The 18,408-nt window shown below is 35.7% G+C and overlaps 1 protein-coding gene across 1 annotated transcript in view; it reads right to left on the bottom strand.

Annotated features, from left to right (window-relative positions):
- Nucleotides 1-18,408, bottom strand: part of LOC123546690 (uncharacterized) — a 65,757-nt gene that overhangs the window by 10,938 nt on the left and 36,411 nt on the right. The window lies entirely within an intron of this gene.

Below are 18,408 nucleotides of genomic sequence, written 5' to 3'. Positions count from 1 at the left end.
GATAGCTAGATCAGATCCTGTTCTTAACACCTGTAAAAACAAAACTGCTTAAGACTTTTTAACTACCTTAATAAAAATCATTTAATGAACTACATATTAAAGAGAATGTAGTTGGAGTTTTTAATGGTCCCAATGCAAAGGACCAGCCTGTCAAAATTAAAATAACTGGAAAAAGGTAACTTAAAAACAGCTGCTAGTTACGATCCTGAATCTCAGAAATTTAAGATATATATATTACTACTTGTTACTAAAATTAAGAAAGTTTTGAACCATCTACAGCAGTGAAGATAAAATGAAGCTATCTTGATTAGTGCACTTTTATTTCTTTTCACGGCTATTTAAAATGGTTCCCACTACTAAAAAGTGTCCCATTTTGCTATATTTAGGTGCTGCTATAAAAATAAAACTAAAGTAAGTACAGTACACATAATTGAGCCGTGCCATGAGAAAACCAACATAGTGGGTTTGCGACCAGCATGGATCCAGACCAGCCTGCGCATCCGCGCAGACTGGTCAGGATCCATGCTGTTCGCTAACAGATTCTCCATTCCAATAGGCTTTAAAAGCGAACAGCATGGAGCCTGACCAGACTGCGCGGATGCGCAGGCTGGTCTGGATCCATGCTGGTCACAAAGCCACTATGTTGGTTTTCCCATGATGCGGCTCATATAAATACACCAAAAGCCTGCCATAAATTTCTACTAGGCAAAGCTCTGCTACCAAAAGCTCTGATAAAGATAAATAAAAATATTGAAACGAACTAGGGAAAAAAATATGAACAGAAAATTAGAATAAAAGGAACAACATTGATACAAATTGTGCACAATCATGTAAAAGAATGATATGACTGCATAAAAAAGGATAAAGAAACCAATTTTTACTGTCCCCGTCTTTCTGATTCTTTGATTAATCTCCGTTTATCATACTGGTCCGATGATATGTGAAAAAGTTGGGTAAGACAAGACAGCCACCTAAGCATCTATGAATGTTAAACCAGTTTTGGCGTCTCCTTACTGGGTTGGCTTACAAGCACGAGTTCCCACAGTATGGTACACAGCTTTCCCCAACATTTTACCTTCTTGGCAAATCTTTCACCATTATTTCATTGACTTAATTCAAAACTTTTGCTTTAGATATTTTTGTTACAAGAAAAAACTGTCGCTTCAGAGTAAAATTAGAGGACTCAAGTGACCTTTTGTCTTTGATCTCAAGAAGAGGTTTGTAATTATGAACCGTTATATATGCTCAACAGTCAGCTGAAAATTTTGCAATTTTCTTTTTTTTTTTAAGATAAAACATGGGTAGACGCAGGAAGAATGCGAGGTTGAAATTGTGAAACCCTAATGTGTACCTGTATAAAATCCATAAATATCAAGAATAAACATCAGCAAAAACATTTGGTTTTACATGAAGAAAAATTCAGTTTTACAAAGAGCTGTAAACATTTGCATCTAAATTTTTTATATTTTTTTTTTTTTAAAAATCTGATATTTAAGATACTTACTTAAAAAAATTCTAAACAAATTTCATTTTTATAAGAGTGTTAAATCTCAACCTCGTTGTAACAGTCTCCACTCAACAAAGTGGATTTACACTCATGTATGCAGCTAGCCTTATAAATACAGGTATAACACTGTGAAAAATTTGATTTTTTATCAGTGACCTTGACCTCTAGGTTTCTTAAAGGGAGTTAATCTTTATCCAAGACATGAATTAAAATGGTGAAAAATAAGACAAGAAGGAAAAGAGAAGGTCACTTATATCATGCAGTATATACTTACATTCAGAATTTTCGTTTTCTACCGAAGTCATATTGCCTATGAATAAAGAGTTACCACGACAACTGTTATATCTGATCCTTAGAATGTATCAACAGAAAAAGACAGAGAAAATATACAAGATAATATGTAACCACGATGCAAAATCACAACCCTCAAAGGAACTAAAAATTTGTATAAATATGTGACTAATAAAAATAAAAGAATAAAGTATGGTTTGCACAAACTGATGTGTCTTCAGGTACGTTGATGCTCTTGCTATAGTCTTGACAACTCTACATTTTGATTACAACAAGAAAATGTTTTTTGGCATAAATAAATATTCTCTAACTGCAATATATCTGCTTATTATAAATGCAAGTACGGAACATGGCACGTGACAACTGTAAGCATACAGTAAACTGAGAAAACAATAGGTAAATTCTTAACTATTTAACTAGATTTATCGCTAATGAAATATTTTCAAGATTTTTTATTTTAAGTGTAAACCAAACATACATGCCCATAGAAATGATAAACAAGAGGGCCAAGATGGCCCTAGGTCGCTCACCTAAGAAACACTCCATAACAGTGTAAAACATGTTTGACCTAGTGATTTCATGGAAACAAATATTCTGACCAATTTTCATTAAGATTGGACCAAAGAATTGGTCTCTTGCGATAAAACAAGCATTTTCTTAGATATGACCTAGTTTTGACCCTAGATGACTCATGTTCAAACTCGACCTAGATTTTATCAAGGCAATCATTCTGACCAAAATTCATGAAGATCAACTGAAAAATACAGCCTCTATCACATACGGAAGTTTTTTCTTTGATTTGACCAAGTGACCTAGTTTCTGACCTCAGATGACCCATATTCAAACCTGACCTATATTTCATTAAGGCAATCAACCTGACCAAATTTCATAAAAATCAATTAAAAAAAAACAGTCTCTATCGCATACACAAGATTTTTCTTTAATTTGACCTAGTGACCTAGTTTTTGACCTCAGATAACCCATATTCTAACTCGACCTAGATTTCATCAAGGCAATCACTCTGACCAAATTTCATGAAGATCAATTGAAAAATACAGCCTCTATTGCATACACAAGGTTTTTCTTCGATTTGACCCAGTGACCTAGTTTTTGACCCCAGATGACCCATTTTCGAACACGGCCTAGATTTTATCAAGGTAATCATTCTGGCTAAATTTCATGAAGATCAGTTGAAAAATACAGCCTCTATTGCATACACAAGGTTTTTCTTTGATTTGACCTAGTGACCTAGTTTTTGACCCCAGATGACCCATTTTCGAACTTGGTCTAAATTTCATCAAGGTTATCATTCTGACCAAAATTCATGAAGATCAATTGAAAAATACAGCCTCTATCGCATACACAAGGTTTTTCTTTGATTTGACCTAGTGACCTAGTTTATGACCCGAGATCACCCATTTTCGAACTCGGCCTAGATTTCATCAAGGTTATCATTCTGACCAATATTCATGAAGAAAAATTGAAAAATACAGCCTCTATCGCATACACAAGGTTTTTCTTTGATATGACCTAGTGACCTAGTTTATGACCCGAGATCACCCATTTTCGAACTCGGCCTAGATTTCATCAAGGTTATCATTCTGACCAATATTCATGAAGAAGAATTGAAAAATACAGCCTCTATCGCATACACAAGGTTTTTCTTTGATTTGACCTAGTGACCTAGTTTTTGACCCGAGATGACCCATTTTCGAAATCGGCTTAGATTTCATCAAGGTTATCATTCTGACCAATATTCATAAAGATAAATTGAAAAATACCACCTCTATCGCATACACAAGGTTTTTCTTTGATTTGACCTAGTGACCTAGTTTTTGACCCGAGATGACCCATTTTCGAACTCGGCCTAGATTTCATCAAAGTTATCATTCTGACCAATATTCATGAAGACTAAATGAAAAATACAGCCTCTATCGCATACACAAGGTTTTTCTTTGATTTGACCTAGTGACCTAGTTTTTGACCCGAGATGACCCATTTTCGAACTCGGCCTAGATTTCATCAAGGTTATCATTCTGACCAATATTCATAAAGATTAATTGAAAAATACAGCCTCTATCGCATACACAAGCTACATGTTGACAGACGACAGACGACAGACGACGGACGACGGACGACAGACGCCGGACATCGAGCGATCAGAAAAACTCACCTGAGCACTGCTCAGGTGAGCTAAAAAATGAATAGTTTTCAAAATCAGAGGCTAATAAACTACTAAATCAATTCCCCATTTTCTCCTTTGTATCAGTTTCTGGAGTACTACATTGTTTTTAACTGATGTAAAAAATATTTAATGCAAAAGAAGCTTTCTGCTTGAGTGTTTAATTTTGAAACATTGAAAATGTTGGCGATTTTTGCAAAAGGGGGACACAAAATTAAAGACACTCCTGAGCAAGTTTGTGTCAAACACTACTATGAAATTTCATCAGTTAATTGTTACAATAATAACAAGTGAATGAAGTATTGCCATGCAATACAAAGTCCCCTACTGGAAGGCACCTAATTTTCTCTACTGCAGTAAAACATAATGAACTGATATCTGTCAATGATGTATAAACAATATTGTACTTTATATACAATATAATATAACAAAGCACTTGGATTAAAATTTGCATATATAAAAATGTAGTTGTTTTCATTTGGATTTTTTTTTGGTCCATTATACAAAAAATTATCATAAAAGTTATTTATAGTAACAACAAAGTGAAATAAACCCTAAAAAAAAAAAAAAAAAAAAAAAAAAAAAATCTATAAAATTTAAGTCCACAAGAAACTCTTTACCAGGTAGAGATAGATCAAAATACACCTAATATTTGGATGTAGCGTGCATGTTGTACCACAGAAAAGTGGTCTCAATTTTTCTCTACGGCCAGTAATAAAAAAGTTACAATATAATCTATTTATAGTTACAACAAAGGGACATAATTCTAAAAAAAGTGTGCCTCATAGTGGTGAACATTTCTACCAAGTTACATCAAAATCCCTCCATGCATGAAGAAGAAATGCTCCGGACAAACTCATTCTTGAATTTGACCTTTAACCTCTAAGTATGACCTTGACCTTAGACCCAGGGACCTGGTTCTGGCGTGCGACAATTCGTCTCATGGTGGTGAACATTTGTGCCAAGTTACATTACAATCCCTCAATGCATAAAGAAGAAATGCTCCAGACAAAGTCATTCTTGAATTTGACCTTTGACCTCTAAGTATGACCTTGACCTTAGACCTAGAGCCGGGGCTTTGCACACAACATGTTGTCTCATCCAGGGAAATGTTTGTGCCAACTGATATTTAAATCCTGTTTTGCATGACAAAGTTATAGACCGGACAGGAAAAAAATCTTATTGACCTTTGATCTCAAAGTGTGACCTTGACCTTTAAGCTAGGGTTCTGGGTGTTGTGCATGACACGTCGTCTCATCATGGGGAACATTTATGCCAAGTAATATTGTAATCCTTTGATGGATGACAAAGTTCTGGACCGGACAGGAAAAAAACCCTATTGACCTTTGGCCTCCAATTGTTACCTTGAACTTTGAGCTAGGGGTGCGGGTTTTGCGCATGACATGTTGCCTCATAATGGGGAACATTTGTGCCAAGTAATATCAAAATCCCTTCATGGATGACAGAGTTATAGACCGGACAGGAAACAGACCCTGTTCATGCCATGTTAACATTTGACTGCTAAGTGTGACCTTGACCTTTGAGCTAGGGGTCTGAAAGTTGTGCATGACACATCGTCTTATTATGAGGTACAATTATGCCAACTGATATTAAAATCCCTTCATAGATGGGAGAGTTATGGACCGGACAGGAAAAAAGCCCTGTTGACCTTGGACCTCAAATTGTGTCCTTGACCTTTGAGCTAGGGGTGCGGGTTTTGCGCACGACACATCGTCTCATCATGGGGAACTTTTTTGCCAAGTAATATTAAAATCCCTTCATGGATGAAAGAGTTATGGACCGGACACGAAACAGACCCTGTTCATGCCATGTTAACATTTGACTGCTAAGTGTGACCTTGACCTTTGAGCTAGGGGTCTGAAAGTTGTGCATGACACATCATCTTATTATGAGGTACAATTGTGCCATGTGATATTAAAATCCCTTTATGGATGGGAGAGTTATGGACCGGACAGGAAAAAAGCCCTGTTGACCTTTGACCTCCAATTGTGACCTTGACCTTTAAGCTAGGGGTCCAGGTTATGCGCATGACACGTCGTCTCATCATGGGGAACATTTGTGCCAAGTAATATTAAAATCCCTTCATGGATAAAAGAGTTAAGGACCGGACACGAAATTGCAGACGAACGGAATGACAGAATGACAGAAAAGCGCATTCCTATAGTCCCCAAAACTGGTTTTCAACCAGTAGGGGACTAAAAAAACAAGAGCTGTCCTTAAGACAGCCAATGCTCCACTATTCCAACTGTTGTCCCAGAAGCAGGAGTATTACCCAAAATGTTAAAATGTCTTTAGAGTTTCAATGCAGTATCTGCATTAGTTTTGGAGATAGAATTTTACATGCAAAACTTTAATCAGGATTTTCAAAGTCCAAATGGGGGCATAATTTGGTCAAAATGCATGTCAGAGTTATGGGACTTGATACTATCACCTAGTTTTTTAACCCCAAAGACACAAGTGAAGTTTCAATTCAATATCTGCATTAAGTTTTGGAGACAGTTACTTGCATGCAAAACTTTAACCAGGATTTTCTAAGTCCAAAAGGGGGAATAATTTGACCAAAATACAAGTCAGTTATGAGACTTGACCCAGTGAGGTTGGAAATTGACTTGAAAAAGAAAAAATAAGTCTCAAAGCTATATGCCTTTGACAGCTATATGTACTTGCACGCAAAACTTCAACCAGGATTTTTTAAGTTAAAAAGGGGGCATAATTTGGACAAAATACATGTAAGAGTTGTGGGACTTGATGCTATCACCTAGTTTTATAACTCATATAAGACATCTGTGAAGCTGCATTAGTTTTGGAGATAGTAACTTTCATGTAAAACTTTAACCAGGAGTTTCTCAGTCCAAAACGGGGCATAATTTGGTCAAAATACATGTCAGAGTTACGGGACTTGACCTAGTGAGGTTGGTAATTGACCTAGAAAAAGAAAAAATAAGTTTCAAAGCTATATGCTTTTAAATGATAGCTATATGTACTTGCATGCAAAACTTTAACCAAGTGCCGACCCCGATGCCAGGGTGAGTAGAATAGCTAGACTATTCTTCGAATGGATGAGCTAATAAAAATGCAATCACAGTTAGCTACTTATTAATCTTTCCATCTGCAACACACCAGCAAACATTCCCAAATATAAACACATGTACTTCTGGTGTTTTGGAAGTTTTTTGGCTGCAAAAATATTCACTTATATGTAGGATTAAAATGGCATTTCCATTACACTGTAATTTTGCACATCAAAATTTAGGTCATAACAATTTCTAAGCAAGTCACTGATTACAGATGACAACAGCAAAGTAAAATACATGAAACCAGGAGTGTATCATACTCTTTTCTGATGAGTACAAGATCTGAGGTTTACATCAGGATTCACACCCCTGTCCAAATAGAAACATGTAATGAATTTCAAGATTAATGTTCTTTTAATGGATTAAAATACCGACTATGCCAACTATTTGCCCAAAAATTGTTAATTCATAAGCAGTACAAAATGCCAGAATTTAACTGTGATGTGAAATAAACCAGAACTATAACTGATTTTACAGTTCACCAAAGTTGCTCTGCCATTGGAATTGGTCCATTTTGTTCAAATCTGGCCATTGTATTTCAAATACAGTTGTCACATCAACTGTATGTATTAAATCTAATGGCGAACAGTAAGACGCTATAAGTTGAATACATCACTTTTAAGATATTAATTTCTAACTTTGCTAACGCTCACTCGAAATTACTATCTTAAACTGATGTATTCCACTTATAACCTATACGTATACTATATACTTGTCTGTTACTGCAAGACTGACCAATATTTAACCTATTCCCATTTTGATCTACTTCTATTACATTGAATTCATTTTATTTTGTTGAGTTTAATGTCACATCAACACAATTTTATGTCATATGGCGACTTTCCGCTTTGATGGTGGATGAGGACCCCAGGTGCCCCTCCGTGCATTATTTCATCACGAGCGGGCACCTGGGTAGAACCACCAACCTTCCATAAGCCAGCTGGATGGCTTCCTCACATGAAGAATTCACCACCCTAAGTGAGGCTCAAACACACATCGTTGAGGGGTAACTGGGCAAGTGATTTGAAGTCAGCGACCTTAACCACTCAGCTACGGAGTCCCCCAATTACATTGAAATAAAGCCTCTAATAACAAAAGAATAAGTGAGCAAAACATTGCTATTTTTCAAGCTGGGGTAAAACTTAGATAACTGTATGACTAACTAATACATAAATAAAATCTGGAACATCAGCAACTAACAATGCAGCATTTTTCTACCAGAACAAGCCAAAAGTGATTTAATAACTTTAATTAAAAATTGTTCATGTTCTAAGTATTTTTTTTTTGTTATTCTATCAATAAAGACTTGCTTCCAATACTAAACAAGAGGGACACAATGGCCCTGTATTGCTCACCTGACCTAGATCTAACCCCAAGTAACCTAGTATATAATCTCACACTGATTTCAATATAACAAGCATCTGAACCATGCTTGACTTAGATAAGGTAGAACGTTAATAAAGAATTTCAATTCTTTGATCAAGTGACCAAATTCCTCACTTAAGCTGACTTGAGATTTGAACTGGGTTCAATTCGAGGCTACTCCCACTGCGTTGTGTCCTTGGGCAAGGCACTTTATCATGACTGCCTCAGATGACCCAGCAAATTGCTGGGGTAAGGTATAATTGGTTTTAACTGTTCTTAATATAGTTTCGCTCAAACGCTCAAAAGCTCTACAGAGCTTATGTTCATTGTTTCACAAATTAACGGTAAATAAACTTTTCTTCTACCTTTCTAAAGACAGACATACTACTAACATAAAATTTCAAAAAGATATTTAGTATAAAAAATGTTGCATTCTGTATGTAAACAATTTTCAATGAATTGTCCTTGTGACCTAGTTTTTGACCTCAGGTAACCCAGTTTCAAACTTATCCTAGATCTCATTCAAAAAACTTATAAAGATAAGGTCTATAATGTTAATATAGTTTATCTACAAACTGACCTAGTGACCTAGTTTTTAACCTAAGGTAACCCAGTTTCAAACTTGTCCTAGATCTCATTAAAAACAAGAGGACCATGATGGTCCTGAATCGCTCACCTATCCCCACATGACCCAGTGTTGAACTGAGTATGACGTCATTATTTCTATTATTTGACATAGTGACCTAGTTTTTGAGCACATGTGACCTAGATATCATCAAGATAAAAAATTCTGACCAATTTTCATGAAGATCCATTGAAAAATATGGCCTCTAGAGAGGTCACAAGGTTTTTCTATTATTTGACCTAATGGCCTAGTTTTTGAAGGCACGTGACCCACTTTTAAACTTGACCTAGATATCATCAAGGTGAACATTCTCACCAATTTTCATGAAGATCTCGTGAAAAATATGGCCTCTAGAGAGGTCACAAGGTTTTTCTATTTTTCGACCTACTGACCTAGTTTTTGACCGCACATGACCCAGTTACAAACATGACCTAGATATCCTCAAGCTGAACATTCTCACCAATTTTCATGAAGATCCATTGAGAAATATGGCCTCTAGAGAGGTCACAAGGTTTTTTCTATTTTTAGATCTACTGACCTAGTTTTTAACCCCACGTGACCCAGTTTCGAACTTGACCTAGATATCATCAAGGTGAACATTCTGACCAGTAATCATGAAGATCTCATGAAAAATGTCGCCTCTAGAGAGGTCACAAGGTTTTCCTATTTTTAGACCTACTGACCTAGTTTTTGACCGCACATGACCCAGTTTCGAACTTGACCTAGATATCATCAAGGTGAACATTCTCACCAATTTTCATGAAGATCCATTGAGAAATATGGCCTCTAGAGAGGTCACAAGGTTTTTCTATTTTTAGATCTACTGACCTAGTTTTTGACCCCACATGACCCAGTTTCGAACTTGACCTAGATATCATCAAGGTGAACATTCTGACCAATATTCATGAAGACCTCATGAAAAATATGGCCTCTAGAGAGGTCACAAGGTTTTTCTATTTTTAGATCTACTGACCTAGTTTTTAACCCCACGTGACCCAGTTTCGAACTTGACCTAGATATCATCAAGGTGAACATTCTGACCAATTTTCATGAAGATCCATTGAGAAATATGGCCTCTAGAGAGGTCACAAGGTTTTTCTATTTTTAGACCTAATGACCTAGTTTTTGACCCTACGTGACCCAGTTTCGAACTTGACCTAGATATCATCAAGGTAAACAATCTGACCAATATTCATGAAGATCTCATGAAAAATATGGCCTCTAGAGAGGTCACAAGGTTTTTCTATTTTTAGACCTACTGACCTAGTTTTTGAACCCACGTGACCCAGTTTCGAACTTGACCTAGATATTATCAAGGTGAACATTCTGACCAATTTTCATGAAGATCTTATGAAATATATGGCCTCTAGAGAGGTCACAAGGTTTTTCTATTTTTAGACCTACTGACCTAGTTTTTGATGGCACGTGATCCAGTTTCGAACTTGACCTAGATATCATCAAGATGAACATTCTGACCAACTTTCATAAAGATCCCATGAAAAATGTGACCTCTAGAGTGGTCACAAGCAAAAGTTTACGGACGCACGGACGCACGGACGCACTGACGCACGGACGGACGACGGACACAGCGCGATCACAAAAGCTCACCTTGTCACTTTGTGACAGGTGAGCTAAAAACAACAACATTCTAACAAGCATTTATAAAGCTTGGGTAGAAAATGTGGCATCTAGAATGTTAATATAGCTTTCCTACAAATTGACCTAGTGACCTAGTTTTTGACCTCAAGCAACCAATTTTTTTTTTTTTTTTTTTTTTTTTTTTTTTTTTTTTTTTTTTGTTGGATTTCACGTCGCACCGACATATGATAGGTCATATGGCGACTTTCCAGCTTTAGACTTTGTCATAGATTTCATTAATTCAAAACAAATATTCTAACAAACCCTTTTGGAGTTCAGGTAGAAAATGTGGACATAATGACCTAGTTTTTTCATCCTAGATGAACCAGTTTAGAATATGAACTGATTTCATAAAGAAAAACACTCTGATCAGGGTTCATAAAGACCAGGTAGAAAATATGCTTTCTAGAGTGTTAACACGGTTTATATATCCCATGTACTTAAATAAACCCAGGCAATCCAGTTTTGAACTTACCCACGATTTTACTGAGACAAACATTCTGACCAAGTTTCATTAAGATTGCATCAAAATTGTGACCTCTATGTTAACACTAACAAGAAGATTTGTTAAAGTTCCCATTTTATATACATAAAGAGGAAAGTGTCCATGCCTTCTGTTGACCATGATATCTGATGTATCAGAATAACTATTTGGTTATCAAAGGAACATCTGTGTGAAATTATTTGAAAATCGGACCTGCAGTTTCTGACAAGATGATTTTCTTCATAACCATGCCCTCTAGTGTCAGTGTTTTTCAACAACCAGAATAGTTTGAAAACTCTTGATAGAGGGCCAACCAATGGATTTTCCTGTCAAAGTATTTTGAAATCTGGCAAGTGGGTTTCTGAGAAGATTTTTAAAGTTTCTCTTTTCTATCACCATGGCAACCATAGCTGGACTGAAATTCTTTAAACAACTTTGGTTGGGGAACATCCTGGCCAAGTTTCATCAACTTCTAACATATGGTTTCAACTGGCATGTCCTTTGAAGAAAATTATAGACAGTAGGACAGACAGTGTGTGATCACAATAGTTCACCCTGAGGAGGAAGTGCTCAGGTGAGCTTTAAAGCAGCCCACTGTTTAACCTCCATTTTTGTATTAAAAGCTTTTCACAATATCAATGGACGATGACAACAAATAGAAAGCACGCTCTCTTCGTGCAAATGTTACCTAAATACATACCCCTAAATATCCTTATCTAGCAGAATAAAACAATAAAAAAAATAAAAACATATGTTTGTTAAAGTCCGCCCTTAACATTTACTGTTGGTGAAGTTTAGAGAAGAACAATAGAAAAATTGTTGAAATACTTCTTTTCTTACTCCACTAAACCCAATTTAAGTTTATTTACCAAAAGATGAGCAGTACCTTTTTAGATATGTAGGTGAAATATATATAGAAATTAGACTGGTGTAGTACTATCAAATCTTCACAGGAAATGGAAAACAAAGCTAAGATTTTCTTGCTCTTTTATGTAAGTCTTACTTAACACAGATGTAGGTTATAAAGATAAAAATCATCATATGATAAATGTCATCGTTCTCCACCTTAAATAAAAAAAATTCTGCCTAACTATTGTAGACTTGGTACTATTCATAACTGTTTCATTTTCGTTAGTATTCGCCAATAATTGCCTTTCACTTATTCAAAATAATCATGAAAAATAATCTGCATAATTTCCCCAAAACAAACTCTCATATTTCATGAAAACTTAACACTGTAAATACTGTAAATAAGTCTTCTATACATAAAACTGCTAAATAAAGCCTATGTAAAAATCATCCTTATTTGCAAGATGCACTATTACATAAACTGGCCATGCTGTCATTAGGAAAAACTTGTGACCTTTCATCTTTTTTAAATAAGCAAATTTTCAATATTTAGGATAGCATGTCTATTCAGCACACACTGGTATAAAAAAAATCAAAAGATTATGACATCCACAGGTAAGGTAAACATATCCCAGTTGTTTTTTTTTTCAGTCATCCACCTTGACTTCATGTGAGAAAATTGTCAATTATTGAAAACAAGTAAGTACTGGTGTGAAATCTAGGAGCACCAACAGGTTAACTTCCGTGATATACCAGAAACTGAAATACTGCTGATAAAACATAACACACAAAAAAAAAAGCATTTCTGTCCATTAAATGTTAGTGAGCTATCAGTCGACTGGATCCATCAAAAGAAAGAAGCAGTACACAATTCCTTATTCTGGGCCTAACATGCTAAGAACTGTGTAACAATAATGTATACTGCTAAGAATTTCTCATCTTTCTATTCACTAAAGGTGTACTCAAGAATAGTGATATCAAATGTGCCTTAATCATACAGAGGAAAGAAGAAATATAGGGTGATGTTAACAGATATAAGTATTTGCAGCTAAGATAAATTGTGAATGGCTAGCTACTAGATACAGAGACTAAATGGCTAGCTCTAATATATTATGACCAGCTATAATACAAAGAAACTAGTTAGATAAAATACACAGGGACTAAGTAACTAGCTCTAATTTGCAATGACTGAATAACTAGCTTTAACACAGAGAGTGACAAATTATTCAAAGCTTTTATAGAAAATGACTGAATAACTAGCTATAGTACACAGAATGACTGGCACCTACAATATAGAGTCACTAAATAACAAGTTATACCACTGTGTGACTGGCTATACAGATGGACTGGCTGGCTACAATACAGTGAACGAATACCTAAGTAGAATACAGAAAGACACAGACTAACAGAATAACTAGCTTCACTATACTAAGACTGGCTAGCTACAATACAGTGTGGTTGAGTAACTACATTTAAGATACAGAGATTGTCTAACTACAATACATAGTGACTAAACATTTGCTATCTAAAATACTAGCTATAGTACAAAGTGACTTAGTAACTTGCTATAATACAAAGCACCTGGCCATCTATAATACAGTGTGGCTGAGTAACTACCTCTAATACACAGAGACTGACTAGTATATTCCAGTGACTAGCTAGCTAAAATGCACTGACTGAATGATAATAAGTATGGATTGACTGGCTAGCTACAATGCAGTGTAAATGGCTAAGATACATAATGACTTACTAACTGGTCAGCAAGGTATGATATATTACAGAGATGTGCTTACTAGTTATAGTACAGAGAAAAGGTTAGCTGTCTTATCTCGGGTACAACAGACTTCTGGAAATTTGTCTGTCCGACAATACCGGAAAAAAATTTGGCATGGTCCGCCGTTTCTTAATCCGGATGCCGTCTGACTGACATTTACCGTACTCCTAGAACCGCAACATCTCAGACAACACATCAAAATGGCGTCACTAAAATATTATGCCGGACAGAACCGGCAAAGAACGTAAATTAACGCCCGACAATTATAATGAAAAGAAAAAATGTACTAAATTAAGATGATTGACCTGATGGTTGATCTAAAAATCGCACCTGGTTTTTAGGTTCTGTCCTGAGCATTATTTTTCAGTCCGGCATACTGTTTTTCGGTCCGGCAGATTTTTAGGCATTGCTGGACCTATGTCCAGCTATTTTTTCCAACTTTCCTTAAGTCTGGGTACAAGTGACACAATAGCCAATGATGATACACACAGTGACACTAACTAGCCATACAGAGAGCTTAATTTTTTGTAACTAGTATATTAACCATCTTGGTAATTTTAAACCATATATTAAAAGGCCACTAAATTATCTCTGAATACAAAGAAATATAAGACAATTCTTTAACAAAACTCTAACAGTAAAACCTTGACACACTCAAAACAACACTCTGAAATATCACATTGTATGTACTGTAATATATATAACACAACATGTAAATGCTCAATAAAAATTCTTCATTGGTTGAAATTGAATATTACACATAATTATTTTCCCCAGAAATCTAACAATTCATGCATGAAAATGTTACTTCTGTTTTCTGGGTGTGTGATATTTTCTCTTCATATCACCCATTATCATATTCCCCTGTAATCTATTATCACATCCGAAAAAGTACAACTTTCATTTTCTGTGCTTATGATTTCTTTTTTCATATTGCCTGTTAGATTTGATGTCTGCAGTGGGTGTCTTTCTAATTATCAAACCAAAGACATAGGAAAGAGTGTACTGTACAGTGTTCAATTCTCTCTTTTTTTGTCTAAACAGATTGCTGTAGAAAACTCTGCTCACAACACAATGCAACAGTAACTGAAAGAAACTGCCTCGGCATTTTGCTGGAGACATTTAAGTTGATAGAGATTACAGTGAGCTAGATACCTTGGATAATCCTGACAGACTTCTACAACAAAACTAACTCTCTCGCCCTGGCCCTAAAACAAAGGTTATAAATGGGGTCAAAGGTCATGCAAACTGCTATTTCATACACTGATGCCATTGAGAAAGCTCCGACACCTAGCATTAGAGTAGCACATATAACATTATTCTATATCTGACACATTCTGAGGGATACAAAATACATGATATTGCATTCATAGTTATTGACAGAGATTACAAACTCTTTCTTTCCCCTTTTTCAAGGAATATTTTTCTTAAACCATGTCTTAAAATCTTAGTCCCAACATCTTTATTCTCATGATTTATGACTAATAGTGATGCAAAGCAGATAGATGATCAACTATATTTTATTTTTTCAAATTACATTGTATCTTGAATTTTTACGTTTTTATTTGTAAATTCATTCTTTGAACAAAAGCAGTTGCTAACAATATCTTTCATTTTTTCATCAAATTCAGACTTTTTTAAAAGAAATTCTAGTATTTTTCAAGTTTTTGTTTCTTCTTACAGTTTTAGTCATTTTCAAGGAATTTTCAAGGTTCAGGAATCAAATTCAAGGACTTTTCAAGGCCTGTGCAAACCCTGATTGTACAAATGCGTTTCACACAGTTTATTCCATAAGTTGTACATTGTTAAAACTAGCGTTTGGTATTAAAGCGGCATCCCTCCGGGTCCCCGACAACAAAAAAAAATTTTTTTTTAGATATTTTGAAATAAGCTTATTTTTTAAAAAAAAGGCTTTAAAATTTTTTACTGAAAAAATTTATGTTACGGACACCATTAAAATTTGCTGTTTTACTGCTTTTACATGAAATCAAAAAAGCATCCAAGTTTTATCAAGGAAAATCGTTATAAATATCTTATTTTGAATCATTTTCACTTTTTTGCTATGTGTTTGGTTACGCCAAAGGGAAATGTCTTTATTCCCACGGCGGCCCGGGGGTTGATACCCGAAACGGTCATCTTTTTTTTTTTGATTTGGAACTTTTAAAATATTTTAAAAAAAAAAAAAATCATATTCAAATTTTCAAAATAGACCAAATTTAAATTTGAAAGAAAGATTATTTTTAGCCAAATCTGGAGGCATGCTGCTTTAAGTAGGTTTTTTCTTCTTTTTTTAATTACCTTGGTCATATCTGAAAGATCTCACAGCTGTATTTAAAGTGTTAGTACTTTTCGTGTATTTCTGGGTAAGATGGTCACTATTAACTAAAAATGGTAGACATAATACAGTGTAGGTAGATGAAGACCCAAAAATGTCCATTAAGGGGCATTTAAACGACTCTAACCAGAAATTCTAAAACCCCGCACCTTACTGAAAGATATCCAGCTTCCGCACAGTGACCTTGACCAACTGTTCCCAGATGACCTACTGTTCCAAGATGACTCTCTCAATGGTTAGTACTAAGAGAAGACAGATGTATGAAAATTAAGTGAAATGAGCCGCGCCATGAGAAAAAAAAATTAGGGGCTTTGCGCCCAGCATGGACCCGCCCACCTGGGGATCCGCGCAGTCGGGTCGGCTCCTGCTTTTCGTTTAAACCCTTTTGGAATTGGGAAACGTTAGCGACAGCATGGATCCTGACCAGACTGCGGGGGAGCGCAGGCGGTCTGGATCTGTGGTCGAAACCCCTATTTTGGTTTTCCTGGCACGGCCAAATAGGGGTAAAGCATAAAACACTAATATATCTAATTTTTACCAAAAAGTAAACATTATATAAAAGGGCCATGGGAAAAATAGATTTAGTGGATGCCAAAAAAAAAAAAAAAATTCAAATAATGTTAATTTTTAAGTGAAAAAAATGTGTTTTAAACAAACAAAAACAAACACTTGCTCTTTTTCCAAAGGGGTGAAAAATTTCAGTTATCTATTTAAATCATTTGATTAAAATGGTTAGTTCAAAAGTTTTCCCCAATGGGGATAGCTAAGCAAACAGCGATCAAATTTTTTTGAGAACTTAAAAATGAAAAAAATACATACGGTTCAGTCCTTTACCCCTTTTATAAAATGCCAGGGCAACAGGGTCAACCCCGCATTTGCCCGCAATGTTCCCTTGCCCTAAAAGTTTTGGGGTCTTCTTTGGGTTTAACATTCAGGAAAAAAAAAAACAAGATTCCTCAATGCAGTCAAAGTTGGGGGCCCAACAAGACTGAATGCCCGACCTTCTCTGTGACCTTGACCATGAGATGGAACCTGGGGTTGCCAGAACTCTTCACTAAGAAAACATTCATACCAAAAATAAACAATATTTCCCAATACATGTCAAAGTACAGGCCGACAAAATCTTCATGCCCTTTGACCTCCAATGTGACCTTGACCCTTTAAAAGGAAAATGTTGTTTGTGCAAGACTATTGTCCAAAGTGTTAACATTCACGCCAAATATAAACAAGTTTCTCAAAATATGTTAAAGTTGTGGGCCCCGGGCAAATCTGAAATGACATTGGACCCCCAATGGACTTGACCTTGAGATGGAAAACCCGTCGTTTTTGCACGACCCTTTTCTCAATGAATAAAAATTTTTGACAAATATAAACAGGATTTTCCTGCATACAAAAATTATGGGCCGGAAAAAAAAATATGGACACGCACGCACGCTGCACATACACCAACAGCCCTTTTAACAACATGTCTTGCTTTGCAAGTGGGGGTCGACAAAAAAAAAAATGATCATCTTTTTATGCGAGAGTTGGGGTAATTTTAAAACTACATTAACAAAAAGTATTTTTTAAGACTTTATTTTCTAAAAACAAGTGAAAAATGGGGTCACTGAAAATGCAAGAAAAACTAGCGTCTTCCACAAAAAGAGCCGTGCCCTGAGAAAACCAAATAGTGGGGATGCGCCGCAGGATCCGACCGCCTCGCATCCGCGCATCTGGTGGTCCCTGCGTTTCGCTTTTAAAACCTTTGGAATTGGGGAAATATTTCGCAGCTGGAGCCTGACCAGACTGCGGGAGCGCGACTGGTTGGACCATGGGCGCTACCAATATGTTTGGTTTTTTCCCATGGCGCGGCTCAAATGACAACAAATTTGCATGCCCAGGGCTACACAAATTTTGAAACGCCCAAGGCCCCATAAATTTTGAAACTTAACACTTAGGCAAAGAACAACAAATACTCAATTTAAATACTTCATTTAAGATGAAATTTTTCCATGCAACCAAAATGCACAAATGTGCAAAGTTCAATTTCTGTAAAAATACAATAAAGACAGAGCAAAAAAAATTTGGGATTTGAAGCCCAAGTCAAGTTAAGGAAACAACCCAGACATTTGTTCAACAAAAAACAATATGCATAGCATTTTGAAATTCCAAGAGCTTTACAATTTTACAGACTCTTGACAAAACTGTGCCTCAAAACAAGACAGGTAGTGAAAACATATCTGTGCAGTGACATATCTTGCTTGTGAAATCATTTTCCATTTTA

Source organism: Mercenaria mercenaria, chromosome 9, assembly GCF_021730395.1.
Source record: "Mercenaria mercenaria strain notata chromosome 9, MADL_Memer_1, whole genome shotgun sequence".
NCBI lineage: Eukaryota > Metazoa > Mollusca > Bivalvia > Venerida > Veneridae > Mercenaria > Mercenaria mercenaria.
This window is presented reverse-complemented; position numbering and strand designations above follow the sequence as displayed.